This window comes from Ursus arctos, unplaced genomic scaffold (assembly GCF_023065955.2).
Source record: "Ursus arctos isolate Adak ecotype North America unplaced genomic scaffold, UrsArc2.0 scaffold_3, whole genome shotgun sequence".
Taxonomy (NCBI): Eukaryota; Metazoa; Chordata; class Mammalia; order Carnivora; family Ursidae; genus Ursus; species Ursus arctos.
In genome coordinates this window covers 22,364,696-22,389,729 of record NW_026622985.1, presented here as the reverse complement: position 1 = coordinate 22,389,729, position 25,034 = coordinate 22,364,696, and the positions used below count along the sequence as shown (strand labels likewise).

At 33.3% G+C, this 25,034-nt stretch overlaps 1 long non-coding RNA gene across 1 annotated transcript in view; it reads right to left on the bottom strand.

The window, feature by feature from the left end:
- LOC130541846 (uncharacterized) overlaps window positions 1-25,034 on the bottom strand; it is a 296,885-nt gene that overhangs the window by 79,601 nt on the left and 192,250 nt on the right. The gene's annotated exons all lie outside the window — the stretch shown is intronic.

Genomic DNA, 25,034 nt, shown 5'->3' with positions numbered 1-25,034 from the left:
GTATGTGATTTTTTTGTTTGGTTTGGAATTGTTCTGTCCTGTATTATTTTTTTTCTTTTTCAGTCAGCACAACGCCTTTGAGATCCATTCAAGTTGTTGCATGTATCAAAAGTTCATATCTTTTTGTTGCTGAGTAGTATTATACCCTATGGATATATCCCAGTTCATCTATCCACACCGTTGAATGACATTTGGGTTATTTCCAGATTTTAGCTATTACAAATAAAACAGCTATGAACATTCATTTATTGTACTTAATCATTTTTAGCTCTATAAGAAACTGCCTATCAGCAATGTATGAAGAGTTATAGCTGCTCTGCACCCTCACCTGACAATATATACTTACCGAAAACTAACTATAGGCAAGACACAATACTAGAATACAAAATTTTAAGCAAATAGGACATGTCTTTGACTTTATAACTTAGTAAAGGAGTCAGACTTTATCAAATTAAACAGCTTGTTAAATGCAGAATGTAGACGGTGCCTGGGGGGCTCAGTTGGTTAAGCATCCGCCTTTGGCTCAGGTCATGACCCCGAGGTCCTGGGATAGAATCCTGCATTGGGCTCCCTGCTCAGTGGAGAAGCTTCTCCCTCCACCCTCCCTGCTGCTTGCGCATGCACTCTCTCTTCCTCTCTCTCTCAAATAAATAAATAAAATCTTTTTAAAAAATGGGGACTGTAGAGATATCCCTCATTTCCAAAGTTATGAATAATGTTACACTTCCAACATGTAATACAATCGATAGCAAATTACTTGAGTACGAACTTAAAATTAAAACTAAATAGTGATTAGAAAGCACTGCAGTGCAAATCCCACAGTTTAGAAATGACAAAACTGGATTGAGGAACTGGTGCCTTCTTCATGGTCATAAAACTAGACATGACAGAACCTCAGATTAGAACCCCAGGTCTCTTGCTATTATTTTCATATTTTCTCACTATATTGCACTCTTGTTATTTATATGAATAATACTCTTGTTATTATATGAAATATATTATACTTAAAAATATTTCCATGCTTTAGGAAAATCTGGTATTATACAAACATGCCACTTTCCATTGCCAAGAAAGGGTAAGAACAGGTTAAAATAAAAATAACATGCACCACAATGAAATCAATTAAGGAAATAATATGGCAATTTGAACATCTCCTTTAAAATAAGAACATTATTAAAATATCAAGTGTGAGTAGCAATTAAAAAAATCAAATTATACGCTTAGCATAAGTTTTTCTTTTCCTGGTTGTGACAAAGTAGAAGTAGGAATTAAATATGCTCCATTACTTAGCACTTCATGAAAACTGTTTCATGTGGTCCCTCAATGCACATTTATCTTTTATAGCTTCCAAATTCCAGTTTTAAATTAGGTATTTTTTTAATTGATATTTGGTTCTAATATTTTAATGATTACTTTGTAAGTGAAAGAACCGCCTCCAACTGAAATCAGTTAATGTTCTCAACAATTAACACAAGCAGAAATAGGACAGATCTATTTCTTGGACAAAAGTAATTGGTTATTATAATTGGATCATTATTGGAAAACACTCATTGTATTGTTGGACTCTGACAATGGACTCTGACAAGCTTTTTGTCCCCTACAGCCAGACAAGTTAATACCATATATTCTATGGAAAAAATGTGGGTGGGAAGGATGACTGAACCTAGAATAAATTAAAACATACACTAAAAATCTCTCTAATCAGAACAGTATGGTGCTAATGCATGAAGAGACAAAAGATCAATAGAATATAATAGAAAATACAGAAATAAAGCTAAGTATATGAAGACATTTATTATACTAAATGTTGGTATCCAAATACCTGAGGCCAAAAGGACCTATTTAAATGCCTGTATACAATTTGTTTGCCATCTAGGAAAATACAAGATTAATTATTTTCCTGACACCATATTCAAGAACTCTAAAAGGATCAGAAATCTAAATGTAAAACATGAGCTTATTCAAGCAGGAGAAAGCATGCATGAATTTTTTAATATCCTATATGTAAAGGAAAGCTTTACAAGTAGAACTCAAAATCTAATGCAATAAAAACCATTTGATATATTGGTCGATATAGAAATAATTTTAAAACACTTTTGCATGGCAAACTGAACCAAACCAAACAATTACAAAAAGACCATAAGCTACATCCAAAAATGGTGACAAATTGAAAGAAAATATTTACAACATATATTCCATATAAAGAGTAATACCCTCAATATATAAAGAAGTTTTTAAATGAAGGAATTTCTAATAATTATTTTAAAAATAAGCAAAAACTTAGAAAATAAGTCACATAAAAAGAAATAAAAATGTGCCTTAAATATGAAAATATTTTTAACTTTGTATGCAAAAAAGTTATATAAATTAAAACTACATTTAGAGGGGTGTCTGGGTGGATCAAGTCCCACAGCAGGCTTCCTGCTCAGCAGGGAGCCTGCTTCTCCCCCTTCCCTCCACTTGTGCTTGCTCTCTCTTTCTAGTTCTCCCCTTCTCTCTCTCTCAAATAAAAAAAAATCTTTAAAAAAAACTGTATTTAGATACCATCTCTCACATACCAACTTGGCAAAAATTTAGAAATATGACAATACACCATATTGATGAAGCTGTGGACATACTGTTATATATTGTAGGGAAGGTGCAAAATGGCATAACCACTATGGAAAGGAATTTGGCAATTGTTAGTAGCACTACCTGTGCATTTGTCCTATAACATAGCACGTTTCATATCTATGAATTTACAATGAAGATACAGTTTTAATAATATAAAAATATATATGCACAATTGTAAAATATTGAAAACTATGTAAATATCTAAACATAAAAGATTTATTGGCAAACTATCACATACACAGGATGGAATGCTATGCAGCTTTGTAAAAGAATACAAAAATACTAATTCAAAGGGACACATGCACCCCAATGTTTATAGCAGTATTATCTACAATAGCCAAATTATGGAAACAGCCCAATTGTCCGTCGACTGATGAATGGGTAAAGATGTGGCATATATACACAATGGTATATTACTCAGCCATAAAAATGAATAAAATCTTGCCATTTGCAATGACATGGATGGAGCTAGAGAGTATAATGCTAAGTAAAATAAGTCAGAGAAAGGCAAATACCATATGATTTCACTCACATGTGTAATTTTCGAAACAAAACAAATGAGCAAAGGGAGAAAAAAAGAGAGACAAACCAAGAAACAGAAACAGATTCTTAACTATGAGAACAAACTGAGGGTTACTGGAAGGGAGGTTGGCAGGTGGATGGGTTAAATAGGTGATGGGGATTAAGGAGTGCACTTGTGATGAGCACCGGTAGTATGAAAGTGTTGAATCACTATACTGTACACCTGAAACTAATATCACACTATGTTAACTAACTGGAGTTTAAATAAAAGCTTTAAAAAAAAGAATACTGGAGTCCGTAAGCCGATATGGAGTGATTTCCAGACTATATTGCAAAATTAAAACAAAAGAAAATAAAACAAAACAAAAACAAAGAAAGCAAACAGTTAAAAAGTCCTGAGTACATATGTTAGTGTGCCAAAATGGCACAGGAATCAGATTGAAGGGTATTCCCTCTGGCCAAATCTGGAACAATCTGAACCTCTAATTAAATAAAGACAGTAATGAATTACAACTCATTGAACAAAATTAAAAACCCATGAATGCATACTATAAAACTATGTAAACAGATAAGAAGAAAAGAAAAACTCTTCTTCACAGTAGAACTATCACTTATAAATACACTTATAAATATTTTAAAATCCTATAAATAGGATAATACAGTTAGAAAGTTACCCTTTTGCACTATCACAATAAAAACTGATGAGGGCAAGAATCAAATAGTTGCTAAATTTACAGTTGAAAAAATTGATGAAGTACAAGATATTTACATAGCCTCAAATTATCTCCCTCAAATCTACATATTAATTGCATAAAGGGAAATAATAACTATATATATAATAAATAATGCAGTCAACAGCTCAATCAAGTGATCAAAATTATCATTATTACTAAGAGTCAACAAACCATCAGGTGTATCTAGATACGATAACCTGGGAACACATTATTTATGTAGTTTTCCAGCTCAAAAAACGACCTGAATCTAAACACAAGGAAACACCAGCAAAATCAATCTGAGGAAAACTCAAATAAAATACCAGACCTATTTTATTAACAACAAAAAAGTCAATGTCCTGGGAAATGAAAAAAAGATTAAAAATGCTTCTGGATTTAATCTCTCACAATTAAAGGAAATTTAAGAGATTGATATATCAAATAAATGTAGAAACAATCTGGATATGATCCCATTGTGGTAAAAATAGCTATAGAGGATATTATTGGGACAACTGTAGAATATGGAATGTAAAATGTACATGAAAATATAACAGCAAGGTTAAATTTCATGAATTTGGTCATTTTATATGATTATATAAGAGAAACTCCTTATGACTACAGAATTCAAATTAAAACATTAAGTAGTATATGGGGTATTATGTATGCAACCTTATTTCAAATTGTTCAGAAAAAAATTATACATAGAAAAATGATGAAGCAAATAAAACAAAATGTTAAAAACTGGTGAATCTGGGTAAAGTGTATTTGACATGCCTGGTTATTTTTTTACTTGATGCTAAAGATTTTGGGTAAAAAAATTATAATGACTCTTGAAATTGTTATTTTTCTTTCAAGAGAGTTAGATTTCCTTTGATAGCAGATAATGTTATCAAGAGTGCGTTCTCCCTTCCCAATGTTCATTCCTTTGAATGCTGATTTAAAGCTCTGTAGGACTATTCTCTATCAGCTTTCTTGTTACTTTTAGGTTGTAGCCCTTACTCTTAAGGTAAATTCCTTATACTTAGGGTGTGGCTTTACTTCTAGCATGTGGCCTTTCTGGATTCAATAGAGGACGTGAGGTGTTTGAGAAGGTGCTTCCAACTTCCAGGGCTTGACTTTCAACTTCTGTCTCCCCAAAACTATGTGGCTGATGAAATTTCTGCTTAGTTCTTTTGTTTCCAGTTACTATTTGTGGCAGGGCTTTATTTTTAGTTTTACTTTTTTTTTTCTTTCTTTTCTTTGGAGTCTTGTCTTTGACATGCCAGGATTAGGAACCAACAAACAGCTTGAGGGAGAGTTGTCTGCAGATTATTTTTATTCACTATTGTAGTCCCCTCATTTCAAGATTTTTGCTTCTCAAGTCTCATTCAATTTGGCAGCTTTTAACTCCTGCCATTGTCTTTCAGCCCAGTGAGACTCCTATTCTTTGTTTGGGTTCTGCTCCACAGTGCAGTGAATTGGCAAATGTCTTCAAGGAAAAGCCTGGGTGAATGTGGAACTCATTGTATGTGCTTCCATTCTCTCAAAGGTTATAGATGCTCAAATCCTGCCTGTGTTGGTTCCTTTATAGTGCTTTCAATTTGTTGTTTTATATGTTTTGTCTAGCTTTTATTTATTTGTTTATGTTTTAGTGATAGGATTTGTCTAAAACAAGTTACTTCCTGATAGGCAGAACCAAAATTTTGAAAATTGTTTTTTTTGAGTTCATGTTTATTATTCTTTTTTTAGACACTCACTCATAAAACAGAGGTAGTAAACTAGCAGAAGTATAATTTAAATTCAGATGTCTTAATAATAAGTCCATTTACCTTTCAATTATACCTCAAGGGTTATAAGTATTTATCATAAAAGTACTTTCCATATATAGAATCTACCATGTATAACCCATGTTATTTACATTAGGCTTGTTAATCTTCATATATACTGTATGCATATGTGTGTTCATACATGTGTATATATATATTTTTTTTTCTTTCAAGCATAGTATAGCTCAGCATATATAAAATTTATTTCCAAGCATCCTATCTTAAGGTGCTATTATTTTTGTAAGTATGCATTTATTAGACTTGACTGATGTTCTCACTCAGGAGAGGATGTAGGGTAGAAAAGAACTTAAATACTTAACTCAATATCAAAATTGCTAGGATGAGTCATTAACTCTAATGAAGAGCATTTTTTCTTTGCTTTTTATAATTTATCCACTCATGTAATAAATAATAGTCATAATAAAACTATAAAAATGATAATGATGATCTGGGTGCTTGTATAATTTCACACTTCCAGAAGGGCTAACGCATATCCCACCCATGATCAGTTGTTTAAATTATATGTCTAAAAATGGCACTTGGTGTTTTAAAAAAGAAAATGTATTTTTGGAGAACTTAATCCTAAAAATAAATCTGCCTCAATTAGAAAGCTTGAGTCCTCATTCTCCTGCTCATTTAGCTTAATGAATGCCATTAGCATGGGCTGTTGATCATAATGGATAAGATATGAGTTGCTTTCTCTCTCCCTTATGTTTTCTACCCCAGGAAAAAAAAAAATCCTCCATGCAAGCTGGGTTTTTATAAACTTAGTCCTTCCTCATTACAGAGTATGAATGATGAGACAAAAAATTCATTTGGAGTTAACTTTGATAAGAATGTGGCTGGATTTAAATTCTTGTTTTCCAAATTATCCACTGTGGAAATCTAAGCATACTGAAAAATGTGTATGTAATGATTCAGAAGAGTTTGGAAGATTAAAAATATTTATATAATATATTAAATAATATTTATAATATGATTATAACAAGATAATATAGAGATTATCATTTACTCTGCCAAATTGATATAGATATATATCCGTAAATGTATATGTATGTGTATGTGTGTGTGTGTATGAGAGTATGTGTGTGTTTATGTGTGAATGCAGGTATAGCTATCAAGATATAACTTCAAAGCTTAACTCCTCTTTTTCTCAAAAAAGATAAGTTCCCTCTAAGAAATAAAATAGGCTCTTCAGGGAATGTTAAGAAAAATTGATAGCTAATCCATGGCAATTGTGGCAATGGAAGAGGGCTGGAGGACACTGGCTAAATGGCCAAAGTTAATATACACTTTTTTAAAAAATGTAGGCTCCACGCCAGCATGGAGCCCAACATGGGGCCAAACTCTTCACCCTGAGATCAAGACCTGAGCTGAGATCAAGAGTCAGACATTAACTGAATGAGCCACCCAGGTGCCCCAACATGTGTACTTTTAAGTGGCTTTCTTTTAATATCACTTTATTTAAATAGACTATTTTAGAGGAACAAACTCCTTGGCAAAAATTTCAGTCCTGGAAGCTGGTAGTATAGTAACACCAGAATGGTACATATTTGTCTTGAAACGGACCATCAAATCAAAGTGTATCTTTCAGATAAAATGTGGCTCACAATTTTTGATATTCCTTTTTTTTTTTTTTTTTTTGCTGCAGAGAAATACTTTAAAAGATGATTCAGAAATACTTTAGGGAGAGAACTAGGGAAATTTTCAACCCGTTAGCAATGCCAAAAAACACGAGGGGTTTATAAATAATCTCTATCATGCAGAACCAGAAAAGCAGAAAAGCAAACAAACAAGACAGTCATAACAACAACTACAAGAAGACTTAAATATGAATCTTAACAGTAAAGGTGAAGTTTGAATGTGGAAGAGTGAATGAACAGAACAGAGTATAGGAAGATGAAACAAAACCAGCAGAATACAGTATAAAACACAGAGTTTACAAAGAACAGGAAGAATAGATCTATAAAGAAATAAAAGAGGAAAAAAGTAAAATGTAGATTAATGCAAACGTAGAGAAAAAAGCAATCAGGCAGACTTGTATTTCAGCCTACCAAAGCTTTTATGAGATTAGCAATAGCTGGATGCTGAAATATTTACTGTCCCCTGAAGAGCAGGTACAACCAGAACAGCTATTTTTCTCAAGTTACGAAACAAATATTCTAGCTGGACAGATTAGAGGCTTGCTGACTGTCATTTTGAATTTACTTGATCCTTTAGTAAGACTAGTTGGGACACTCTGTCTAAATCAAAAAGACACCCATTCCTTGGGAACTGCTGTTACAATCTGTCTCTGTGTCCCCCTAGAGCCAATTTTGTAGGATATTATGGGTATTGTGTAAAACTCTAGAACCACAGTGTCTGGGTTCAAATACTGGCCTGGCCACTTACTCCCTGTGTCATCTTCGATAAGCACTATGGACTGACAGCTTGTGTCCCCCTAAAATTCATTTGTGAAAACCTCCTCCTCAATGTCACAGTATTAGGAGGTGGGGCTTTGGGAGGTGATTAGGTACGGAGGGTGGGCCCTCATAAATGAGATCTATTCCCTTATAAAAGAGACCCCAGAGGGCTCTTTTGTTCCTTCTGCCATGTGATAACACAGCAAGAAGTAGGCCATCTATGAATCAGGAAACAGGCCCTTGCCAGACACCAAATCTGCTGTGACTTGATCTTGGATTCTCCAGCCTCTGAAATGTGAGAGATAACATTTTTATTGTTTATAAGCTACCCAGTCTGTTTTAGAATACCCAAATGACTAAGACAATAGGTAACAATAACTCTTTGTGCCTTAGTGTCCTCATCTCCAAGAGGGGAGCAATAACGCTGTCTTGTAAGGTTGTTATGAGGACTAAATGTGCTGCATCATGTGAAGTGCTGAGGACGATGCATGTCATATGCGAGGCACTATATGCTTGTTAAAGGAGAAATAAAAATTACACGTGCCGACTAGAAGTATTCTCTCATTCATTTAATACACATTTATTGAGCATTTGCTATTCACCAGGAACTGTTCTGGGCACTTTGGATTCTTTATCAACAAAATAGACAAAAATTCTTATGTTCGTGGAAATGACATTTTTAGGAGATGCATGCTAGTGCAAATACTCAAGGTAGAATGATGATGATAATATCTTGTTAGGCTCTATCCCAACCTCTTGTGATATACTATCAACCCCGACCAGTAGGACCTATTTCTATCCCCTTTCACAGATAGAGAAGCTGAGTTACAGAAATGTTACCTAGGATACCTAATACCTATATGTTTCTAAGTACCTATCTTTCCTCTAATTTATCTATTTTCATTAATTATTTATTCACCTACTCATTCAATCATTCATCTATTCAACATAGAGCCATTACTATTTTCTGGCAGATTCTGAGTTCAAAGCCAGAGATTCTGGCTCCAGGATCCCTGTTCTTAACCAATTTGTTTTGCTGCCTCAATTCACAATTTGGTAAAACTGGGAACAATTTCATCTGTGTTGAGCTTATTGTAAACTTTTAATTCCCATTCAATTTCCAATTCAAGGACATTACCTATCTAGGGATAGATTTTGAAATAGTTGAATAAATTGGTACCATCTAAGTAGTTTCCTTTATTCTCTAACATAACATCAGAGCAGTCACAATACCATGTCAACTTTACTTTCTAAATATTTCTTGAATACACTGTTTCTTCCCAAGTACCAACCCAATTGCCTTAGTTCATGTTCTCATGACTCTGAGGTCAAGAGAAGTATGTTTAGATTATATCAATTTCTTAACCAGTTTCATTCTTTCCATACTTCCTCCATTATATTCCTCAAAAGCATGTATCTGATCACGTTTATCTCATACTTATGTTTCTTAATGAACTCTTCAGCATGTATTAAATCCCAGACTCATTACATGGGTACACAAACCCTTTCATTATTCGGCTCTCACCTAGTTCTCTAACATGGCTCTTGGCTTGGAATGGTATCAGTCCTTTAATATGTTACCTAGATGTTTCCTGTATTACTCAGGGTTCTCCAGAGAAAAAAATATATATACATAATTTATAATTAATATGTTTATTATATATAATTATGTAATTAGTATAAAATTTGTGATATATAATTTACACACATTTTATATATATATAACATATATATATATATATATATATATATCCTATTCTGCTTCTAATACCTATATGTTTCTAAGTACATATCTTTCCTCCATTTATCTAATTTTATTTATTATTTATATCTTCACCTATTCATTTGTTCTATATAAAATGAGGCTCATGATTATGGAGGCTAAGAAGTCCCATGATTGGCTGTCTACAAACTGGAGGCCCAGAAAAGCTGGTGGTGTCCTTTGAAGATTTGAGAATAGGAGAGCTCATGATGGAGAGTCCAGTCCCAGTCTGAAGTCCTGAGAACCAGGAGCACTGAGGGCAGAGATAATCAATGTTCCAACTCAACAGTCAGAGAGAGAGTGAAGCCTCCTTTCCTCCATCCTTTTTCTATTCAGGCTCTCAATGGATTGGATGATACCCACTCACACTGGGGAGGAGAATCTGCTTTATTCAGTTTACCAAATTAAATGCTAATCTTGTCCAGAAACATCTCACACCCAGAAATAATGTTTAACCAGATATCTGGACATCATGTGATCTACTCCCATTGACATATAAAATTAACTATCATATTACCTCTTCAGAAAACCTTTCCTGGTTACCTCCTTTATACATGCCCCACCAAGAGTTAGTACTACTTTCTCTGGTTGATGTTGGCAGCTTGAATTTTTCTTAATTACTAAGTATTTAATATTTATTTGTTTATACATATGTCTCCCATACAAGGCTGAAGTCCTATAGGGCAAGTTTTGTGCCTTATTCATTATTCTGTCCTTAGGCTGAGCACAACACTTGCCACAGACTAGTTGTTCAATAAATATTTGTTAAATTAAATTAAATAATGTCAAGTCAAGCATTGAAGGAAATTGACATTCTATTATCCAATTGTTCCATTAGCCATTTGCTCCTTTTACTTTTTTGATCATCACTCATAATAAAATATCAGTTGGTGTCAAAAAACAAAAAAAGCACTACTTTTCCTGTGAAGGGATTTAATTGCTTTGTTTTCTCAGATTGACATTATAACAAATGGGTATTTGGTAGATCTTCCCATCTGGCAGTTTTCAGACAAATAAATTAGAGAAGCAACTGTACAAACTGAAGTCTCATCATCTTTGCCCATCTCATATTTATTTGAAAACTTTAATAACCAGAGCCAATTTATGGAATAAATAGCTTTCAGGAAAGTATGTGTGATACTAAATATCTTCACATCCTGTGAAGAGCCCAATCAGGACCACCTGATATTATAATCAGAGGGTATTTAATGCAAGGAACTGGTTACCCAGGTAATGAAAGAACTGGGACACAAAACAGGAAATCTGTAAGTTGACTCAGAGATTAAGAAGCAGAAGGCTATTACCACTCCTAGGCCTAAGTGAAAAATGGAAGAGGTAATAGCACCAGAGTTCAGGGATCAGAATCAGCTGGGAGAAGTTGGAACCACGGAGGGCCTTTCTGGAGGCATATGGAAGCTTGGAAGAACAGTTGTAGTTGAAGACACCACTTTAGACAGACAGAGATGGAGGCACATATCCTTAATTTTCCCTTTCATTCACTGTCTACTTTCCTGCCAATGTCTGCCATTGACCAAACCCAGATGTAAACCAGGTGACATGGAGCCTGAAAAATGCAGCCTTCAGTAATTATCCTTGCTGTTATACACAGCAGGGCACAGCAATTCTGAGAAACAAATCTCAGGGCAAAGCTGTCCAGATATATGACTGTCTATAGGATATGGTTCCATTTGTATCTTAAACTTTAAAACTCAAACCACAGGCTGTTTCTTTTGGAGTAACTACCTATTTTTAGAGTATGTTAGTAAACAGAATATATAACTTGAAATTTCTGTGTAATTTGAAACTTATCACAATCCTTTATGATGGAGTCACACAATGATTTGACCAAAAAGATAATTTTTTTTTCCTTCAGGAAATGGTGGTCACCTGAGAGAGAATTAGCCTTATTCATTTATCTGACCAATTAATTGATGCTTTAGGAACTAATTCTTTATAGTAGAGGTAATTCCATTAGGGGAAATTTTAACAGCCTAGGTGGTGGGGGAAAAGTCTAAGTGGTGGGGAAAAGGATGGAGGAAGGAAAGACAATAACAGGAGTAAGAAGGAAAGGATGTAAGAAGGAAAGGATTAGGATGGTGGTACCTTGGGACAGAAACCTAGGCAGCAGCAGTACCAGAAGCCAAGAGAGAGGAGGACGAAAAGGGAAATGAGGACAACTGAAAGCCACGTCATCGACTTCAAAGTGTGGTCCAGAGCAGTTCCTAGGTGATTCTCAGACATGCTTTCTGTCTGGGCTTGGTGACAACATCAGGTATTCTCTTTAGGAAGGAAAATCTAATAACAAAGGGTTGAAGGAAAACTGGAATGCTTATATTGAAGCTGTATTTACATAACAAAATGCAGATTCTATTTATTTTAATTTGGGGCAGAGGGTATTGGTGGAAACTGAACAAGGTCAAGAATCTTCTCCAAGTAAACTCTGGACCCTGCTTCAATCTCTGCTTTTTATGTCTGCATATATAATGCCAAGTCTACACTGATGTATTTTTCCTCATTTGAATCAAGCAGGCTTCTTTTTTATATTATCTTGTATATGTTACCTTTTTTTTCTAAAATAAATAATAAATTCAACAGTGTTTGTCAAACATCATTAATTTTTAATTCCCTGATGTAGTGCAGTATTGAAAGCATGGCTTTCTTTTTTTAAAAAAATAGTAAAAATGACATTTAAAAAAGTTTCTTAACTAAGCTTTTATGGTCTTTCTTTAACTTATACCCTCATCTGGGTAAATTTAATTTAAAGGTTAGGCATGGCGAAAATGGAAAAAAATATATATTTGTTAATATGTAGCATCTTGATCATGAAGATGAAGAGTGAGTACATGTTCATGTTTGTACTAACGGAAGTACATGGAAATGTAGAAATCAAATCAACAAGTTCGAGAAAACAATATAAATATCATTTTGCTTTGGCTGAAATTAGTATTGTGAAGAGGATTTCTTGTCCAGTTTGTTGCTGTTACTGAGGATATGAGAGGCTGGGATCTGGATAGGTAGTACTTGTATGGACTTTTCTAAGGTTTCAAAATATCTTCTAAATACTCCTCCAATTGTAAACATACTGAAGTTAATAAGATTGTCTTCTAAAATGTAAATAACATATGGGGATATGAAGTCATTTTGTTATTTACATATCATGTAATGATTTTCTTCATATAAGGTCTTTGGGTTGGAGTTTATAACTTTATTTAGCAGGCACAAGTAATATTCAATTTATTATAAGGGTAGCCACAACGAGAACTGCAGAAAATGAATAATTGGGACACCAGAAGAAGAACCGTAAAGAGGATTCTTGTACGGGCAAATGGACATATGTATGTTTCTGCTCTCCATTATTACTTATAATTTGTTTTACATAGTAATTTTTGTTTTTCTCCATATCTCATAGGTTTATCTATCAGAATTGCTGCTTCCTAATCTTATTCATATTCAGAGTTTCCTAGTACATTTGGGCCTAATCACCATGATCCGTGATCCTTCCCAGATCCTTTCAGCTTCAACAATTTCTTTTTTTTTTTTAAGATTTTATTTATTTATTTGAGAGAGAGTGCACTCACATGAGCAGGGGTGGGAGGAAAGGGGGGAGGGGGCGGGCAGACGGAGAGGGAGAAGCAGACTTGTCGCTGAGCAGGGAGCCCACTGTAGAATTGGATCCCAGGACCCTGAGATCATGACCTGAGCCGAAGACAGACACTTAACCCACTGAGCTACCCAGGCGCCCTAGCTTCAACAATTTCTAACTGTGCCAGCCTCTTGTTATATTCTTAGACAAAAATAAATCCATATAGTTTATCTTTTTTCTCTAGGCCACTAGGGCTACTGCCAGGGATGTGGATTGACTGTTCTTGGGATAGATATCTATCCCTGATACAATCAGTTGTGGTCAGAAAAAAACGTTCCAGAGTGAAAGAAAATTAGCCATACAAACTAGGTTTTATAGCAGCTTTGGTAGTGATTGGAGGAGTGGGGGAGTTCTGGTGGTTAAAGAACAATGTGGTTCCCTAACAAAGGCAGAATTTTCCCTTAGCCCCATCTCGCTACAAATTTAGTCACAGAAGAAAGAGAATGGCTTTCTGATTATAAAACTTCAGTATCATGTATTTTAATTAAGAGGAATATCTCTAATTTTGCAAATGAGAAAAGTGAGGGCCAGAGAGGTTAAAGTGACACATGCCCTATTATATAATTAGCTACTAGCACAGTGAATACCTAGGAGTTCTGTTTTTTATAGCCCACTAAGCTATTTTCAATTCTTTATTCATTTGAGACTGAACATGAACAGAAAAACAACAACAATAACTTTTTTTTTTTTTTGCCTGTGAATGAGCAGTCCCCACACTAAGCCTATTGCACATAATTCTGCGGATTGGGGCTGACCAGAGTGTTGGGGAAGGCATTCATGGGTAGGCTTCAAGCTTCTGAACAGCTTGTAACCATTTTGGCTTTCAAGGTACTGACACCCACGAAACAGACTTCTTGCTGAAGGTTTTGTTTTCTTTCTAGATACAGAATATGAAAACAAAGATAGAAAATTTGGCTGGAGCCAAATACTAGCCACTTTCTTTACCTAAGATATTCTGCATAACCTAGATTCTATTTTTGAGTTATACCGATACCAAAGACACCACTACTTAGAAAGTAACTCGCATATTTCAAGGCGTAAAAACTTACATAGAGATGGTAACTTCTTTTCTGTAAAGAAAGTCTTTGCATTTCAAAAAGTAATTAAATATGGTGCTAAGTGAGAACAGCTTGGTCAAGTATTGATGGCGCACTGATAAAAGTGAGGAGCAGTGAAAAAGCCAGAGTGTCTCCTGTGTTTCCTACCCCTTCACAAACTCCCCCAAAGACTATACATTAAAATATATGTATTTGATGTATTTGTCTTTAAGGTGACTCCTGAGAGACAAAATTTAGTAAGAAGAGAGCAGGACTTTTTAATGATCTACTTAACAGAAAAAAAGGGTATGTTAGAAAAACATTTAATGAAAGAAATCAAAGAAGGAATGGAGAGGCAAAGAGAAGAGCAAGGGAAGAAAGCAAAATTTTGTTTCAGAAAGTTTCAAGAAGTAGGTAACAGTGGTGTTGGCCGTGTAACTTGGATACTATGTGGTGCAATACTATTCCACCCATCTTTTATAGATATGAAATATGTCCAAAGCAATTTTAATTGAAGCAAATGTATACAAAATTTGTACATTATTCGGTACTTAACAGCATACTTCCTATTCGAATGCATGATATTACACAGTTAAGTTCTTGATTCTCTGAGAATGAGGAAAAGAAATGCAAGGGAACAAAATGTTATTGGCAATAACACTTCAGAAGAAAACAGTAAGTACCCAGCTTGATATGTTTATATTGATGCCCTTTATTACATTATGTTAAAATATCACAGGTTAGCTATTTCCCATAGAGAAAAAGGAAGAAAAATCATGTTATGAGCTATGTACCAGCTCCCTATGTCATGGCCCATTTTTTCGTACGATGCTAGTTAAACATTACAAAGGTTCTATAATTATGTATCTTGTGTTAGAAGTGGGACAGATGCTCTGTAGCCAGAGAACCTGAATTATAACTTTAATCAACTGAGGAATTCTGAATGTGAGGTCCTAAGAAATGTCCCCTACACACTAAAAAGTGGGCCTCCTACTAGAGAGTATTGCATCTCTTAGGTAAGGTAAGAACATGACCCAAATATTCAAGAAATTAATAAAAAAAAATTTAAGTGGTCTCTTGACCCTGACTGCTGGCTGATTTTGTTCATAGCATCATTTCCCTAGCATTTGTGTGTGTGCATATGTGTGTGGTGTGTGTATGTGTGTGTGCACCTTATGGAAAGGAGCCAAGCTCTATACTACAGAGGAATTAATTGTTCACCATTGAAAATGGATGATCTTTTCCATCAAGGCTGACAGTCAAACAGAACAAAAGAGCATTCATCCAAATGTTAATAAAAATAACCTATTCTAAGAATAATGCTTTCAAACATACTTAAGTTACCCTTTATATACATTACTAATAAAATTAGCCCTTCATTATCTCTCTTATTAATAAATGTGAAACAAATTTAAAAGATTGGTAATTGAGTTCATTTAATAAATGATGGTGAAATAATTTGTCGTTTATTGTAGTTACATTCTTGCCAATATTTAAACATCCTTCATCATTATTTTTGTAAATGAATGAATCAATAGCATAGGCATTCACTCACATTCCACTCAGTTGTATTGTTTCTAAATCTGACTACATTGTTTCTGTCCTCATTTAATTGTTAACATTTGTTCTCCTCATTTTTCTTTTACTCTTTCTCCTCCTCCACCTCCTCCCTTCAAGTTTGTTTTAGATTCTGGCTTTGTACATATAATTATCCTACTGCCAACACTTATCAATGGCTCATTATTCTGTTAGTAGATTTATACACTTTTAGTAGGATTAAGACAAAAAGAGAAAATGTCACAATGAAATGATATTGTTAATAAGTCAATTTTCTTAGTTGTCTTGATTGATGTAGGCTACAATTCAAATTCCAACTTTCGGAAATATTTTTGAATCTGAAAGTGAACATTACTGATGTGAACAATCTATCTATAGATAATTTTAGAACATATCAAGTGTTTATACTGCAAATGTAGAACATCTCAGTCATTTATAATTACTTATCAGTGTTTTTAAAAATTTTAAAGCTTTATTAGAAACAACACAAAATTCTGTATTTTCATTGTCTCAGAATGAGGGAATGAACAATACAGTTTTATGATTAAGAGTAAAGAATTCTACATAAGGCTTAAGTAGGCTTCAGGGTTTGGGGTTTTTTTCCTGTAAATTATTGAACTCTCTTTTTCAAATGGACCATGGTATTTGCCCTTTTACATTTATGATGGATGCTATACAATTAACATTATCATGACACTGAAATGTGGAAGCAATGGGCCTATAAGAAGTAATTGCAATAAAATAAGCCTGGCATTTTTCAAGTGCAAAAGTGGAAAGTATTCTATCTCAGTATCTAATATATTTTTTTTAACCTTTACTTAACACATAAATTTGTTTTAGATTTTTTTTTTTCTTATTCAAGGTCCATACAATTATATTATTCTGGATATAAAGTTTTGCTTTCACTTCTCCATGAGAATAAGTTAGAATAACTTCATAAAAAATAATTGCAGCAAATATTACTTGGTATACTTTTTCTACTTCATATTATTCACCTTAATTCATGATTGTTGTTACCTTTAAAAGTCAATATTTTATTGGACTACCAAGTGAGATAGCTATGTGCATTAGCATTATTCATTTTCATCCTATGTGTTTTTAGGACTCTTATAAATAGGGTTTTTGAAATGTCCTTCTGTATTTATGAGTGCATATTTATTATTACTATTATTATTATTATTAATTATTTTGCTTAGTACCTTTATCTTATATAGCATACTGGGATTTTGCATTTCAGCTTTATTTTCTCTAAGTAAGTGTCTTTTTATGTCTTTCCTTTTAATGTCTAAAAGTTATTTATATTGCCAATTAGAATTTTAAGATAATTGAATGACCCCAGAATTTTTTTCCTTTCTCTCACTTTTTAATAACAACAATATTATAAGTTTCACCAGTTTATGTATATTTATATTTATAGATAATGAATTTTAAGAGTCTAATTTCATAGAAGTTTTGATCATTTAGTTTCTCTGGTCATATCTGATGATTAATAGAACTAGTCTGTATTTAGTAAAGTTATATAACATACTGTAAGTGAGTAGAGAAGGAATATGAAGGATGCTTTGGAAGTCAGCAACAGCAAAAGTGAGCATGGAAAATTCTTTAAGCTCAGAGTTATGCCTTCAGGCTTTCAACTTCAGCTCTGTTACTACTTACCATCTTGCTGGCAAACTTGATCCAGTTATAGGGCTTGTCTGAATAAACAGTCTAATCCTATATATTTTATACAATTTCTATGATACTAATTTTAAATAACTTCTTAAAAATACTTTGATCAATCAAAAGAACCATGCAAATATGACGTGATATTATTACTATAATCAATATTATTAAACATCATAAAAAAGCAAGATAAACTAGAAATAAGAATAGGAAAATATGTCCAATAAAGTAAACTGGCAGAGAGAACACCCCGGGGGGGGGGGGGGGGAAGAAGAGTCATTTGTTTCTGAGGACTAGGACGTATCCTTGAAACTACTAGGATAAAAACCAAAATAATGATGAAGAATGTGGGCCATTATTAACATAAGCATAATTGTTAAGTTAAAAATACCTTTTTTCTACTGTCAAACAAATAAAAGTCCTGGTAAGCTGATTTAAAAAAAAAAAAAGAAAGAAAGAAATTATTGGGATGCCTGGGTGGCTCAGTTGGTTAAGCCTCTGACTCTTGATTTTGGCTCAGCTCATGATCTCAGGGTTCTGAGATTGAGCCCCCAGTCACACTCCATGCTGAGCATGGAGTCTACTTAAGATTCTCTCCCTCTCCCTCTGCCCCCCTACTGTGCATGCTCTCAAAAAAATTAATTAATTAATTAATTAATTAATAAACAAACAAACACATAAAATTATGTGATGGGAATTTTGCTCCATAGACAGGAAAAACTTTCTATGACAAAAGTAAAAGCAAATTTCCAAAAACTCCAGTGATCTCAGGAGGTTAACATGGACTTCACCTTTCCATTTCTGACAGTGACAAAGTACAAGATATCAGTTGCAATCTCTCCAGTTAATTTCAAATGGGTGTAAAAATAGAATTCACAAGGTTTTCTTTCTTATGGAGACAAATGTGCAGATTTTAGGCAATGTTAAAAAAAAAAAACACAACCTGCCTAATACTCTGTAGCAGCTCTTAGGCTCAACATTTTTCAGACCATACAGTTTTTGATGAGCTGTTTTAGGAGCTTCTAATCAAACAGGTATATTCCTTCAACTTAGCATGTGTTTTTGAATTAACAAAGAGAGAACCTAAACCTCCAAGAAAAAAAACAAAAAACACATGGGATTAATAGATAAAACAGAACTTTTGAGAGTATCTAATTGGCAGCACCAGCGTAATAGCACTAGCGGGCTGTATTAAGGCAATTGTTCCGCACTAATGAGTAGCTGCCATTTCATGGGTAGAATATCTGTTATAAGCTTTGGGACCTATGGGTGGGTGGTAACACTGATTAATTTACCAATTCCTATTCTCTGCATGTTGCTAGAAACTGCATTCTTGTTCCCCATTCCAGTAAACACTTAATATTAAGAATTACAGTGTTTCATTGTCAAAATAAGGGGAAACTGGCCTTGGGCCACATTTGTAAATCTACATTCAAGTATGCCATCAATCAAATCTTACCCAAATGCCAGTGTGCATCTGGGTATTACAGATGTTCAGCAGAATCACTCATCTTCTTTCCACTAAAACAGATCGAGGGAAGACATTTAAAACAAAACAAAAGGAAAAAAACAGAAAGAACTAATTTTATATTAAGTCTCTACTTTCCTTTTCTACCGACTAAAAATACTAGTTGTCGACTGATAGATGAATCTGTGTTATTTACAAATTGACTATTATTTGTACAGATTTAAGCATATTCAGAGTTCTGTTTCTCTACGTGTTTCCATTTCATCACTTTTTCATTTATTCTAGATATTCACATGACTAACCATGGGATAGCTGTTACTTTGAAACTACTCTATAGTACGACTACATTGCCTTTTACTTTGGCGAGGGCTTTTTGCTCGAATAGGTTAGAATATTTAGAGCATTAGTTTTAATGTATTGGCTTGACACGAAGTGACACTAAAATGATATCCCTGAGGCCTTATGTTCATTCAACCAAGTTAAGTAAATTTCTTGTTCTTAAAATGAAGAAAATGTAGATATACCCAATATTCTCTGAAGCTTACTGGAGACCATTTAGCTACTATAGCTAACACCTCCATTCTTTTAAATTTATTCACTATTTTCCTATTAATTAACATGTGTAAGTATTTTAAATGTCATCTTTAGGTTCAAGAAAGAATGGTAAATATTTTCATTTATCTTTTAGGTATTTTATTTATTTATTTTTATGATTTTATTTATTTACTTGTCAGAGAGAGAGCACAAGCGGAGGAGCAGCAGGCAGAAGGGAAGCACGCTCCCCCCCTGAGCAAGGAGCCCGAGGCAGGACTCTATCCCAGGACCCTGGGATCATGATCTGAAGCAAAGGCGGATGCTTAACCAACTCAGCCACCCTGGCATCCCTATCTTTTAAGTATTTTAAATCAATTTAATATTTTAAATCAAATATTACATTTTTGACATTAGGTGAACTACATTATAGTTTACATTTGCCTACAAGTTTTACATAAATATTATATATAATAAAGCAGAATTGACTAAATAAATATATTTATAATCTTAATGCACAAATACTGAAAATGAACATGTATGATAAAATATAAATTGTTGAACTAGATTATTAACAAATCACATATAGTTACACTTGTTTTTTTTTAATTACTAATTTTCCAGATTAAAAGGAGTGAAAAATAATGAAAGGCCATGTTATTTAAAAAAAAAAAAAAAGGTTTCATAGTGAAATATTTCACAAATACATTTATTTTAACTTCCTACCATTTTCGGTCACTAGCTTTCCCTCCACCAGCACAATTCAAAAGACAGCCAGGGATTACATCACTTCTTACAATGGCCTGACTAATTATGCAGACATTTTAGAAGCTGGTGACATGAATTGAGAAAAAAAAGAAAGAACCATTCTACGCAGAGTTTTTAAAGTTAATGTCCTTTGCTATAAATATTTTTTAAACTCAGGGACCAGAGAATTTATTATAGAGAATATAAATATAATAAATGCATAGCCATTTGCTTAAAGAAGTCACTAGTCAGACAAGATCTTCTACCTACTTGGGCCTACTGAAATTTCACAAATACTTTCTTTTTTAATATTTTGTTTTAAATGAAGCAACACTGCTGACAAGTCCTGTGTTTAATTTCCTAATGTCTACAAAAGCCTGCTATTTAAATGGCAGATTCACCAGCCAGAAGCTGGCTCTGAACATGTCAGATATACTGGCACAAGCAGGGCTCAGGTGCCGTCATATGTCCTGGCCAGCAGGTCGGAAGCCAGCTCAGAGCTGGAGCCAATGCCAGGATTCACATCAGAGTCATCAGGCTGTGTGAGCAATCACTATAGCAGGAACAGGTTTCAGACACAGAGGCAGTCAATGGTCTGTCTCTGGCAAGCATGCCAGCCGTGTGTGTGTGATGGGTGGTGAGAAACATAAAGCAAGTGGTCAGCAGTCAATCAATGTTGATCTCTTTGTGCTTTGTGCCTTTTTCATAAACTCTGACCAATCACAGAAGATGAAACATGGACTCCTGAGTCTGTAAACTGACTGCAACTGATAAAACCATACACTATAACAAAAATTGTTTCCAGATGAAGAAAAAAACAGATATTTTTATCATACCACAGCTTGCTTCTGATTTTCTGTGCACTCTGATTTTGCACTTTAAACTGCTGTTATTTAAATTTTGATTCCTTTCTTGGTATTTTGAAATCCGTATTATAATTTCACTCACAGCTATTGTGTTATTTTGTGTATTCTGAAGATAGATTAAAGAATTATCATTTCAGTACTGTAGTTTAGCTCTCTGCATTATAGAATTTGATTTTAGATATTTTAACATATGTTTTAACTTTAAATGATGATGTATTCTAAATTGAGAGTATTTGAACTACACTAAAGAGTTAAAATGGAATTCCAGGGGTGCCTGGGTGGCTTAGTCGGTTCACTGTCAGATTCTTGATTTTGGCTTAGGTCATGATCTTGGGGTCATGGGATCAAACCCCACGTGGTTCTCCATGCTCAGCAAGGAGTCTACTTGGGATTCTCTTCCATCCCCTCTGTCCCCCCTCACACACTCTCTCACTTTCTTCAAATAAATAAATAATTAAATAAATAAATAATTAAAAAAAAAAAGGAATTACAAATTCTCAAGCCAGTTTATAATTGTACTTGTACATTAATACCTGAAGTGGTTTACATATCATCATATCAGACAATTATCTTTTAAAGTCTCCCTTGTATTAAGGATATACTGGAAACTTGTCATAGCAATAATGTGGGACACTCAATTTTATAGGACAATCTAGAAAACTGAAATTGTCTTCGGATGAAAGCCTTTGTCCATGTCAGTAACCAAATTCACTTGACAATGATTTAAGATAAACTCACTAAACTCAAATTTTGTCTCTTAGGGTATGATTTGTATTAAAGTTCAACTTTTATAATATAAATTTCTAACAATTTAGTTTTTAATCTGAACTACCCAGTGTGTAGTGTTTCTGGGTGGTTTTTAGTGTCATTCTCTATAGTGGTTATTAAATAGTTCTGAACAACACATAACAAAATAAGATCATCTACCAAAAGGATATTTATATCTAAAAAAAAAATGAAACCCAAGTTATTTCAAACTAAGGAAACTCCAAGTGAAAAATCTCAAAATAAAACTGATTAGTGAGGTAGTGGAGCTTAATCTTATAAAAATAAGTACATCTAGAGAATTATCTATCATAATAAGTTAAGTATGTGTAAGTACATAATAATATAAGTACATAATAAATTAAGTACATAATAATTAAGTAATAATAAATTAACACATGTGTTTAAGTGTATGTTATGATTTCCTAATAGTATCTACATAAAATTAACAATACTCAATAGTTATAAATGATAACTGGGTTTTTTGAATGTTTGCTTCAAATGTAATCAAAAGGAAAAATAAATACTGTTTAATAAAAGAAAACAAGTATCAAAAATCTTCCTTTTTATAACTGGCTACAATTCAATTTCCTTTTGTATTCTGATCAGTCCCTATCACTTTGGGAACACCACAAATATTTGGTTTTTTTGAATGGGAGTGAAAAAGAGATACCGACGTACAAGCTGAAATTGAAAAAAAGAGATTCAAAATGTGATCATAACAAACGAATTGAGGCAAGAAAGGAAAAACACATCTATGTATGCATGCATCTTTTTCCAGGCACTCAAAATTTTTCAATGTTTTTACTTCTTTTAATCCTCAAAATGGTCTAACATGATAAACATTATTTTCCCCATTTCATGGGTGAATTGAGACTTTCAGAATAAGTAATCTGAGGTCAGAATGTTAGTAATAGATAAAACGACAATTTAATTCTAACTCAGTTGCCTTCAAAGACTGTTCTTTTCTCTTTACACCTCAAGTTCTGTAATAGCAATGTTTTGCATATCAAGCTTGGTCAATCAACAGTATTTATTAATGTCCCTAGTTTCCTATATGGTAACTGCATCACTCCCTTTCAACTGTCCAAGCTGTTGTACTTGCAATTCCTGACCAGGCTACGCACAAATACAGAGTGAAATGGAAAAGGAGAGCTGTGTCTGGCAAAATGCTTACTCAACTAAGATTAATGGCCTAGTGTACCAGCTCTAACATGCCAATCAGAAGCTGATGATTGCAACTAAACTCTTTTGCCCTTTGAGATAGCTCTAAGACTCCCTGGTCAAATTACAAGGAAAACCAGTGATGGTCCCTCTCTTTTTCTCACAAATTATAACTGTTCTAAATGCTCAGATTTCCATTAATTGTAGTGTTCCAGGTGATGAACAGAACAACTCTCTACTACAAAAATTTGAGAACCACTGATACAAGACAACACATTATTTAACTTATTTCCCTTGCCCAACTCTTTCCTATCCTTCCTAAGTATCCACAATGTCCCTAAAATTTTGCCTGTGGACCTATAACACAATCACCTGGAATACATGTTAAAATGCAGATTTCTTGGTTACCTGCAGAACTTATGTATTACCATCTCTAGGCATAGTGCCTAGGAATCTGCTTTTCTCTAAACATACTTCCTTGAGTATTTTTTACATACATTAAAATTACATACACTATAAATTTATTTATATTCATTAGTATTACTATTTCAGACAAACCAACAAAATTACAGACAAACCAACCACACTGCCCAATAGACCACAGGATTGAAAATTAAGATGGGAGACAATGATGTAGATTAAAAATGATGGGCAACAGTAGGTATCTTGCACCTTTAGGTAGCTAAGAAACCCTTGATGAAGGGATTTCCAGGAATACGATTTCCAGGAGTACTCAATGTAAACATTATTTTCAGGAAGACTACATAAGAAGAATTTAGTGGATAGTTTTATTTATGTTCTGAGTTTTCAGGTTTTTCTTATTTTTACAAATATTATATGCAAATATTATTTTAAATATATAAAAATTCATATAAATATAGCATATTTATATTTATATGACATATTTATATAGATATTATATGTGAAATATAATTATATATTATATATAATATGTATTCATATATAATATATGAATATGAATATATAATATATATTCATTTATAATATATTATAGATTATTTATTATTAATATATTATTATATATAAATATAACATATTTATACAGGTATATTTATACAGTATATTATAAATATAAGACAGTAAAACAAGTATCTAAACTGATCGATTTTGCAATAGTTTATGTAATCAGAGCAAAAATTTCAAACTGCTAAATGTTTATGAAAGTGTTATAATTTGATCAAAATTCTTACTGGCTATACTAGGAAATCTTTTCAAACTGGAACTAATTTGTCTTTCTTCTTCAACATCAGTCACTTGCAAATTGAGGCAAGTTGAACCATTGTAAGTAAATTGTATTTTAAGGTGATGCCACTGTAAATTTATTTAAACCTCAGCACTTCAGAACAAAATTATGAAATCACTCATTTGATTATTAGCATTTTCTTGCTGTCTCTAAAAGAAGGATTAGAAAAAAATTCATTAAAGAAGAATGGTATCAATTTTAATTAGCATTGTGAATTGGGACAATCTGCAATATAGAAAAATTCCATTTTGCTTTTCCCCCCTCTAGTTTGCTATCTATAAAAATGCCTATTTTAATAGATTTTTTGTTTTTATATATACTATAGTTAATGAGTTCGCTGCATTCTCTGTAAAATATTATTTAAAACTGCTGGTTGAGAAAATAAAACTGCAGTACTTAAAATCAAGTGAAGAATACCTTGTTCCTTGGGCATATTGCTATATTATCTTTATTATTACCAGAATATCAAAATTTAAGTCTTCCCTGTGTCACAAGAAGTAATTCTAACTTTTA